This window comes from Stegodyphus dumicola, chromosome 2 (assembly GCF_044657685.1).
Source record: "Stegodyphus dumicola isolate Sdum_Otavi_A_Nest chromosome 2, ASM4465768v1".
Classification (NCBI taxonomy): Eukaryota; Metazoa; Arthropoda; class Arachnida; order Araneae; family Eresidae; genus Stegodyphus; species Stegodyphus dumicola.
The window spans coordinates 64,311,799-64,322,308 of record NC_140769.1 but is presented as its reverse complement, the minus strand read 5'-3'; the positions used below and the strand labels follow the sequence as shown (position 1 = coordinate 64,322,308).

Here is a 10,510-nt window from a genome sequence, read left to right as displayed (position 1 = left end):
TATTTAAAATAACTTTAACTTTAATGGCGCTCATGCTATGCGATTCCGTTGTTGTGATGCACGTGTTACTGTTCAAACTGAATGTCATGTGAACTGTTTAAAAATTGTAGTAATAAAAGTTTTAAATTCTTGAGATATACTCATTAGTTGAGTCTTCTTTTAAAGTACAGAAGTAATTAAATTCAACAAACTACACAAGAAGTTACAATTGTTCCCCCAGTATCAAGTTCCATGCTAACTGGTTTGTTTTATATTGCAACTTGAACCATTATTGGCGGTTTTTTCGGCTCTTCCTCTCTTAACATGTGCGTTCTGGAGTTAAATCCATAGATGGGGACCTCATTTTTCGAATCAGAATCATTATTTGCCTCAACTTTCTTTTGTTTAACCTGTCGGTTTTTCCTAGACAAATAACACACCTTTTCGATATGTCCAAATTTTTTACAAAAGCGGCATTCGCTTGTTGCAAATCTACAGTTGTTTTTATTGTGATTTGCTCCTAAGCAACGAGAACAAGTTTCATTTTTACCTTTATTAATCTTAGCAACAAAGTTTTGTTTCCGCGGTTTGGACTCATTTTTCTTCGTTTTAAGTATCTTCAGTTCTACGGAATTTCCTATAATTTCATTTGCACGCTTAACCGCCTTTTCCATCGCCAAGGCTATCTTTAATGTTTTCTCTAAATCTGTGGTGTATATTTGAAATAACTGTAACTTTAATGGCGCTCATGCTATGCGATTCCGTTGTTGTGATGCACGTGTTACTGTGCTAGCTGAATGTCATGTGAACTGTTTAAAATTGTAATAATAAAAAGTTTTGAATTCTTGAGATATACTCATTAGTTGAGTCTTCTTTTAAAGTACAGAAGTAATTAAATTCAACAAACTACACAAGAAGTTACAAAATCGATATCATCTTCCTGAAATAATCGATCTCAGATATTACGATCTCGTAGACCGCTAACGAAAACATCCCTTAACATGGTATTTAGCATATCCTCTTTATATTCACAAGGAATCGCTAACGAGCGTAATTCAGTGACATAACTACTAATTGATTCCCCCCTCATGCTGTTTTCTATTAATAAACATTTGCCGACTAGGTATTATTAAAGCTTTAGGATTTAAATGACCCTTAAGAACCTTTTTTAGTTCGGTAAAATTTTTATCTGAAGGGTTATCCGGAGAGAGTAAATTTTTCAACAAATTATACAATTTCGTATTCAATCTTGAGATCAGAACTTTCCCACATTTTGCCTCTGGAACATTTTGAATGTCCAAAAAAGCCTCAAATCGTTCTATGAACGAATCAAAATTTTCTATCGTTTCATCGAACTTATCAAAAGAAACAGAAATTTTGTCTTGTTTACGTTCCGATTTCTCTTGCAATGCGACCATTAAAGCTTCATTCTGTTTTAGCAATTCTTCAGTTAACTTCTCCATCCTTTCAAAATAAAAATCAAATAACTTTCCTACCTTTCTCAGTTTTTGGGGGCATCCTCTAATCCAAGTTTTGGTTTTGCTGCTACTTACGCATGTAACCGAGTGCGCCGAGTCGGGAACGATTTTCTTCTCACACAGTTTAGGGTCGCCGCTTTTTCGGATGGCCTAGAGTCTCCTTTTCCCATCGATAGAAAGACTTGTGTCAACGATAGGGGAATGGCCGGTTTATCGATTACGAGTTTCAAAGTCCGTCTCGTGTATGAACCTTTGTGTTTAGAGGCAAAATGAATTTTGCGAAATCTTGGAGCGAATTTAAAGAAATACTTCGCAGACACGAAGTAGAAACTGTAACAAAATATGTTTACTACTATGGAAAGTCATTCGATAAAGAGAGTAAGTAATTTTTGAAGATGTAATGAGTAAATAAAAATCCTCTAGAATGTAAATGCTTTCTTTGGTTGTTTAGTTGATATTTGGCCATTTTGTTCCAAAGAACTTATCAGCACTAATTTGTATTAATTTTATTGCGTAAGATCTAGTTGATGTTGCGAGATTCGGTCCAAGTTGAAAAAAGGGTTTATAGACGTTCATATTCATTAATTTTGTTGCATAACGTGTAGTAGCGTTATGTTTGATTTTTATTTGGTTTCATTGTCAGGTATTGCATGTTTTTTTTTTTTTTTTTTCTAAATAGCTGATGCTTCACGAAACATTCCGTACTATATTAAACATTAAACAAGATATACCGTGTTAGATTTGAAAATTTTTATTGTTGTTTCTTGAGAAACTCGACAATTGTCTCGATGACTACTATATTTTTCATCCTATTTTAGTGTATGAATGCAGTCTGTTGATTTGAAATATAATCATTTAATAGTCTATAAAGAAAATCCATTCTTTAGTTTTATCATTAACAACATGTTTCAAAATAACCTTATAATAAAAACTACCAATTCAAAAAATATTCTGTTTTATTTTCAGGTAATAGTTCACCATAAAATTATAATGCATTGAAATATCAGGAAGTTATAATAATAAAGATATTAAATTTTAGAAAACAGGAAAGTTTTCTGAAATGTATATATATTTCTTTAGTGATGTGATATATATATTTCTTTAGTCAATGAATGCTACTTATCTTGTGTGTCAAATCACATTACTGTCTATTTTGACTCTTAGCACCAATGGACTAGCAGATAAGATAGCTGAATACTGGATGTTTGATCAAGGTACAAATACTGTTGAATGGATTAGCTGCATGGGAATTTTCCTGTTCTCCTTATATATAAGTGAATACAAGACAGTTTCCCATTAGACCTTCTCAAAGGCATCCCTTTTGCGTAAGGCAGCTAGCTCATTCTATACTTTACCTAGCATATATAATTTTAATATGAGACAAAATGACATAATATTTTTACATAATAGTTTAATGCTTTTAATATCTCTCTATGTTTGCAGTAGGTGCTGCTTAATGTGATTACATTTGCCCATTTTTGATAATATAAGATGATGAGAAAAGTATCTTTTAAAATAGGAATTGAATTAACTATAAATATAACTAGCCACTTTCTTAACATTTTAATTAGGAAAAATAAAAGTTTGTTTATCAATTGTTTACAGTCTTCATTGCAAAAGTTCATTTGAGTAGTCCATAATGTTTCTGAAATTTATTGGACCAATTCTATACCTATAATCTTAATACTTGGAGGGCATCCTTGTTTAAAGAGATTTTGCAAATGTAAAATCTGAAATTGGGCAAAAACGCAAGTGTATTTTGGCAAAGATGTTTTCAGGAATTTTTACCTCCCTTTTGAAGAAGAGGGAACTGTGCTGAAGCCCTTCCAAATCAATAGCTATTGAAAATTCGTATGAAATTAAGTTTTTTTTTTATTTTATTGTTTTGCACTTTTTTCTAAATGCTTGATTAAAATCATTTTCGTTCTTCAGTTTAAGAAATTTATTGTATAATATTTTGATTATATTAACCAAATTGAGCAAATAAAATTACAGCAAATGATGCATTTTTTATGTTTCCATATATGAAAGAGCAGAACTTAGAAATTCAATAGCAATATACACGACATCAGCTGCAATACATTAAGCAGTGTCTACAGTATGTAGTATATATAGAGACAGTTAAATGTATAATATGTTTATAGAGATCTGTAATTTCTTTCTTTTAAAAATCAAAGCTTATCAGATTGTGATCTAAATCAAAATTTTCTTTCCAGTTGAACTAACTCCAAATTTACGATTAAACTGGTTAGATGATATTCCCTATTTCCACTTTGGGCGAAAAACCTATGTTTGCCATCAAGGAAAAGATCTGAATAAACGTCAAAAGGAAAATTATGCTAAAGAAAAAAAATGAAAAGGTAAAATAACATTGTTATATTTAAAAATTTATACAAAAATATCACCTCTTGGATTATATATACAGTCAAAAGTCGTTAATTCGGACACCCATAATTCGGAATGATCTATAATCCGGACATCAAAACTAAAAACTTTCTGCGCATGCGTCACGTTGACACATGCGCAGAGGCGTTCACGCGTGCGCGTAAGACCTTTTACGACTGCGCATATGAGTGTGCGCAAGTGCAGAATACGTTTTCGCGTGCGTATTTTATGTATAATGGACGTATAAGCTAAAATTATCTAATTATCTATTTCAGTTAATGTTGATGATTGCGTTGTTCCTTAATTTTCGAATTGCATCCGGCTTATTATTTTTTGCAGACTGTAAGAGCAATTTTATAAAAGTAAGCTTAAACTTTTGATTATATCAAAAAGAATTTCCGATATATATTTGTTAATATGTAAAGGATCTAAAGCGAAAGTATGTTTTGAAATCCGAAATCTGTTTATCAATTTCACGCTGCTCGGCGGCGGGCGTGTAATGAATTGGAAGTTGATTTGTCAGCACTATCCTTATCTTCAGCGCAGATGTTTTTATTTTATTTGGCTTATAATTCCTTACCAAATGTAGTATTTCATCTCGATATGCTCCGTCTTTGATATGATTTAAAACAAGTTCCTCGTTTATAGCGAAGAAAAGTGACAGAGGTTATTGAAAACAAAAAAATTTCGATTGACAAATTAGTCGGTGTTCTTGACACAGCAATTATAGGACTTGAACGGCGGAACTTTGTAACTGAACAAGAAATTATGTCTGTTTAATAGAATTAAAGAGAAAGTATTATCACATGAAACGAAGCAAAACTTAAACAACTTACATTGAAAGAAATGTTTAATAAAGTAAACAAATAAATATTAAGCTTTTTCTTTTTGCAAATTTTGATACCCTTTAGATCATAATTGTTCTTTATTTCATAAATTACGGTTTCATATTTTTAATTTTAGAATTTCTGCATGCCATCTTACGAGATTTAAACTAATGATCTATAATCCGGAAAAATCGATAATCCGGAATCGCCGAAGTCCCGACGAGTCCGGATTAACGACTTTTGACTGTATATATGTGTGTGTGTGTTTTTTTTTTTTTTTTTCCTTTTAGTGTCAAACTGATCATGCTTTTGGTAAAGCATATTCCAAGAACCAGACAACTAAAAAAGTTAATTGTCCAGCTGTAATTAATGTTACCCGAATGTACAGGATGCCTCAGTTCAAGGTAGAAGTTTATTTAACTTTTTGTTCTAAGATGGTCTTAGTAATTTTAGAGAATTTTTTTTTAAGGAAAAAATATAATTCTGTCACGTATGAGCAAGATGTATTGAAGGTATTCTATGATAAAGTATACATACTTTTTGACATAAAAACAAAAGGTATTTTTAGAGTCACAATGTAAAAAAGAGAAATGATTTTTTGTGTCTCTTTATTCAACATATTTTTCTAAATAGTTTTTTTTTTTTTTTTTTTTTTTTTTTTTTTTGCCTAAAGAGGGTTTTTAACAGTAATATTTTCCTAAATAAATAATTCAGTAATTGACATGCAAATAAAATGATGTTTTCAGGCCAGAAATGCTAATTATATTCTAACCAATTTGCTACAAATAGAAATAAGTTGTTCAAAGTGAAGTTTTATTGGTTATGTTTCTTTGAAGAAGTAATTTGATCTATTGTTATAAAAATGGAAGATCCTTTTTACAGCTTTTTTTAAAGGAAAGAAATGACTCCTCTGTTTTTTTTTTTTTTTTTTTTGAATAATTTGCTATGAACAGAAAGTTTTTAAAATTGAACCTTTATCAATAATTAGTTTTAGATGACTGTGCTGGAATTTCTAAATTTTACTGTGATAAATATGTTACAGGTAGTGCCAACCCGAAAAAGAAAGATTATGATATCTCGGAAAATTAAGGGAGAACTAGCCAATAAAGATAGTATTGCTGGTGAAGAAGTTTTCATGTTTAATTTACCTAATAGCCAAGATCATCAAAATCATCTAATGGGTAACATGGCTGCAGTAATAGAACTTATAGATGCTAGAGTACGGCATTTCATAGCTTCTAAAGTTAAGAATGGAAAATGCAATGCCACTGTAATTGCAGAGCTATTAGAAGTATACGTTTCAACTGAATTGGGAGAAACTGATAAAACGCGCAGACGATTTTATCCAGAAATGGAGGCAATAAGGAAAATAATAAGCCAAGCAAAATCCGATATTAGAACTAGTAAAATTGACCAGGAAAATACAGAAATGTTAATAAATAGCTGGGATACTTCCAAGTGTTCTGTTTTTTTTAGACCATGTACTGAAAATACATATGATGGTACTGAGCCAAATGACTTTACAGATTCAAAACTAAATCTGCTATTTGTATATCAAAGTGAAGAAATGAAAAATTTATATGTCTTATATGGTTCTAATCTTGTTCTTCTCGACGCGACCTATCGAACCTGTAAGTATGCTCTCCCACTTTATTTTTTAGTTGTCAAAACAAATGTGAACTATCAAATAGTGAGCATAATAATTACACAAAATGAAACAGCCAAAGCATTAGAAGAAGCTCTTATAATTATTAAAAATTGGTCGCCTCTCGTTAGACCAAAATATGGGATGGTTGATTTTGCAATGGAAGAAATTACAAGTTTGGAAAATGTCTTTAGAGGAATTAAGGTTTTTATATGTAGTTTCCATCGAGAGCAGGCATGGTCAAGATGGGCTTCTAAGAAAAAGAATGCAGTGGTTCCCAAAGAAGAGCTTTTGTGTAAATTACGTGCCATAGCAAATGCTCCAACTCAAGATGAAATGGTTGCAGCAATAGAGGTATTAAAATCATGGAACCAATATGAAGCTGTGAAAGATTATTTTGAATTAACATGGTTCAAGGAAATTGAGAGATGGGCTTTGGCTTACAAACCAAATGACTTATTCATAAACTCGAACAATGGTGTTGAACACTTAAATGAGGAACTAAAATATAGATATCTTCAGGGATATAAAAACTGTATGCTGTCTGAAATAATTAAGATCTTGGTTGAGAAATTTCTGCCAGAAAGATATAGAATTTACGTCAGAAAAAATCTGAGTATGCTTTCGCAGGCCAGATTATACAATGAACATGTACCAAATTATTTAATCAATAAGCCAAAATGGTTAATTGATCACATAAAAACAAAATTAAGAGCTGCTGAAGTTTATGTGGGTAGTATAAAAAAAATTTCACATGGCTTCTTTAAAGTTTCTTCTGAAACTAAGCATGATGCAGTTTATTCTGTCACGTTTGATGAACAGAAACAACTGTGTCAATGCACATGCTTAGATTTCAGAAGAAACCGACTGCTGTGCAAGCATATTGTGTTTGCTGGCATGAAGTTTCCAGCCTGGAGTTTGGAATGTACTGCAGAATGGCTATTTTCAAAGTTGATGAAGATTTAGTCTCAAGAAGTATTTCAGGCACCAGAAAACGAAAATATTCATCAACTGAAACTCCTTCAGGTGGAACATCAGATAATTTACCCACCATATCTGAAGAAGCAACGTTGAGTAAAAAAAGAAATTTGATCAATGAGTGCGATGCAAATTACAGATCAATTCGGTCACTCCTTTGGAATTTAGATAGCGAAAATTTACACAATGCAGCCAACTCTTTGAAGGAGATTTTCGAGTCTGCTTCAAAAACAGTTATGCTAAATGAAAATACTGGTCTACCGCTTCAAATTGAAAAAAAAAAATAAAAGAATTGTCAAGAAGTATGGTCAACTAAACCTCCATCGCCGTAGAAATACCAGAGTTGGAATAAAGGTGGATATACATAAAGAAACCATTTCAGTAGATGGCCAGTAATTAAAATTAGTATAAAACCTAAAGCAGGCTACAAAGAGCCTTTGGCAAAGGTGACACCCCCACCTATGAGTGGATAATAGAGTAATCTCGGGGACCTGCATGCCATGGATACACTAATACTTATTTTCAAATAAAATAATAAATTTCATACATTTAGGATAATCTTAAATACTGAATATTATCATACTTGAAATACTTTAGTATGTGCATTTATTTTCAGATTCTTCAGAATTTATAGTGAAAAAACTGCTACAACTATATACTATCAAATACCAGATTTCAGACAATTAAAATTGACGATAATTCAAAGTATAACATGTAAGTTTTGTACAATTCAATAAACATAATACATGTTATTATTTAGTAATATTTATTTCCTGAACAACTTTACAAACACTTATTTGAGAGTCATATAACTTATTTCTATTCAATAATGCTGCAGCTGCATTGATTGTCACGATCAAGACATATGAGCAATATAGTATTTAATGCACTCAAAACTGAATCTGGTAAAGACTTACGGCATATTGGTTACCAAATGCATCTAAAGCAAACCAGTATGCAGGGTTAGTTTTACAGGTTCACTTGTTTTCAAATTAGCAACTCTGTAAAAGTTTTACTCTTGGTTGTACTGACACTGCCTGTTCTTTCTCATATCTAATTGTAGTTATTTGGTTGTAATATGCAGTAAAGGTAAGAACACTGGTGTAATATGCTGTAATTTTTATGTTAGATAGCCCAGTTACATGACTACAACATTTTTCCACTACTTTTTTTACACCGTAAACTCGGTTTAGAAAGTTTTTTTCCATGATTTTGGGGTGTTGTATAATACATCATATGGAATAACTACAGTTAAATGTATTCATTCAAAAGAGGATATATTGTCTTGCTGAATCTTTTCCTGTACTTATTGTTTGATTTAATATTTCCAATGTGGTGGATTGACCATCATGGAATCATAGCATCTAGTAGATCTTTCAATATAACTCCATTCAGATATTCACATTTATATTATTGTAAATTAACGTAGAAGACAGATTGACAGATATTCTCAGTTCATAGTGCCAAAGTGTTTTTTAATAATGCTAAAATACAATTAAAAAAAAAAAGATTACTCATGTTATTATGTAGAATTAATGTTAAAATTCCATACAAGAAACAAGCATCGATTAATTGTGTTATATAGAATTAAAGAATAAACAGTCAGGTAGAAATTTATAAATGCATAAAATACAACAAAAGGCAGGGCTGCATTTATTCATCCAGTTCATTGAAAAAGTTGTGGCTTTCTTAGACCCCTACCCCTTGTCGAACATGTAGGTTGTTTCGAATGTTGTCATGAGTAACTAACATAAAATATAATTTTTTCCCCAAATTAGTATGTTATAATTTTTGAATAAAAGAAGAGTGAGATAAGTGGTTATTCTAGCCGAAATAAAGTGTGCGTCGAGTTCCAGTAAAGACCCAAAAATGTCATCTGGGAAAGCTGAGAAAGGGGAAACGAGCTAGCTTTAACCTGAGTTTAGAGATGCATATAATACATACATACAATACAGATAAGTGTGAGTAAACTGGTGCACTTAAATTATAACATAAGTCACAAATGTACATTACAGGTAAAGCATGTCAATTTAAATAATATGTGTATTAAGTATGGCCATAGGCCATTTACAATTATTTGGGTCATTCACATTATAATCGTAAACCCTTATAACAGGGTTGTCTTCAAATCTTTAAATTCAGAAAAACTTCTAAAATCGTAATTTTTTCTATAGAAGAATTTCTATCCTCAGAAAAATAAATGTTAAAGAATTGAAATATAAAATTTGTGCATTTTATGCAGAAAGTAAAAAGAAATTCATTATTTCATTATAAATTTAATCATAAACAAAAATCTGCTTAATATTTTTTAACAATAATAAGAGAATTTCAAAGATTATTTCAAGTACTTCATTTTGATGTCCAGTGATATTAAAAATTGTTTTAAATTTTGACTTACAGATGCCCTAGAGGAGTTGCATGGTATCTAAAATTTCTGTGAAACACAGTTTGAAAACCTTCAGACTACTCGAAAACTTCAGATTATGTGAAAAAAGAAATGTAGATGTAAAGAGCAGTGATTAAAAAGTTTTAATGACCAAAATATTTTCATTCCATCAGATTATTTGTGTATTTTGAAGAAGACACAATCAGATAATAAGATCACAAATAGAGGATAAGTTTTTTTTTTTTTTTTTTTTTTTTTGGGGGGGGGGATTATTGCATATACCATACATTTTAACATATAGAATATTCTTGGATTGTCTACTGAAAAAAGTACATAATATATGTAAATTTTAATATATAAGAAGTAATGCAAATATTTCAATAAATGAATGGATAAAAAATGGCCTTCTTAAACAACCTCATGTTTAAATTACTTAGAGGAATTTATGCGAACATGTTTCTGTTGGCATTAATTAAACATTAACAAATGTAGATGAACACAAATTGCATAATGTATTTTAATTGAATATATGTTTTGGAATGAAAAATGTAAACAGCCTTAATATACTTAATAACTCGGATTTGTAATGCATATATTTTTATTTCCAATGGCAGACAAAAGTATTTATACAGACACACTATCAAATAAACACACACAAACAAATATATCACACACTAAATAAACAGAGAATAAGGAAGCCTATTTACTACTGCTTGAACATACTCTAGGCTTCCAGTAACAGCCACAGAGTTCCTGTACAAAGAGAGCCATGCATTTTGCAGATGGTGGAGGTTCGTATCTTGGGCTTTTATCACAAAGAACGAATACAGAA

The 10,510-nt window shown here is 30.9% G+C and overlaps 1 long non-coding RNA gene across 3 annotated transcripts; it reads left to right on the top strand.

Annotated features, from left to right (window-relative positions):
• The first annotated feature begins 1,594 nt into the window (after positions 1-1,594).
• Positions 1,595-9,834, top strand: LOC146998461 (uncharacterized). 3 transcript variants are annotated; one of them, XR_015039440.1, is made up of 5 exons: positions 1,596-1,835; positions 2,622-2,782; positions 3,674-3,817; positions 4,960-5,073; positions 9,693-9,834. It is a non-coding gene; the product is annotated as an uncharacterized LOC146998461 (long non-coding RNA). The 3 variants fall into 3 exon arrangements; XR_015039438.1 differs by lacking the exon at positions 2,622-2,782 and having other exon boundaries at positions 1,595-1,835; XR_015039439.1 differs by lacking the exons at positions 2,622-2,782; positions 4,960-5,073 and having other exon boundaries at positions 1,595-1,835.
• The last annotated feature ends 676 nt before the right edge of the window (positions 9,835-10,510 follow it).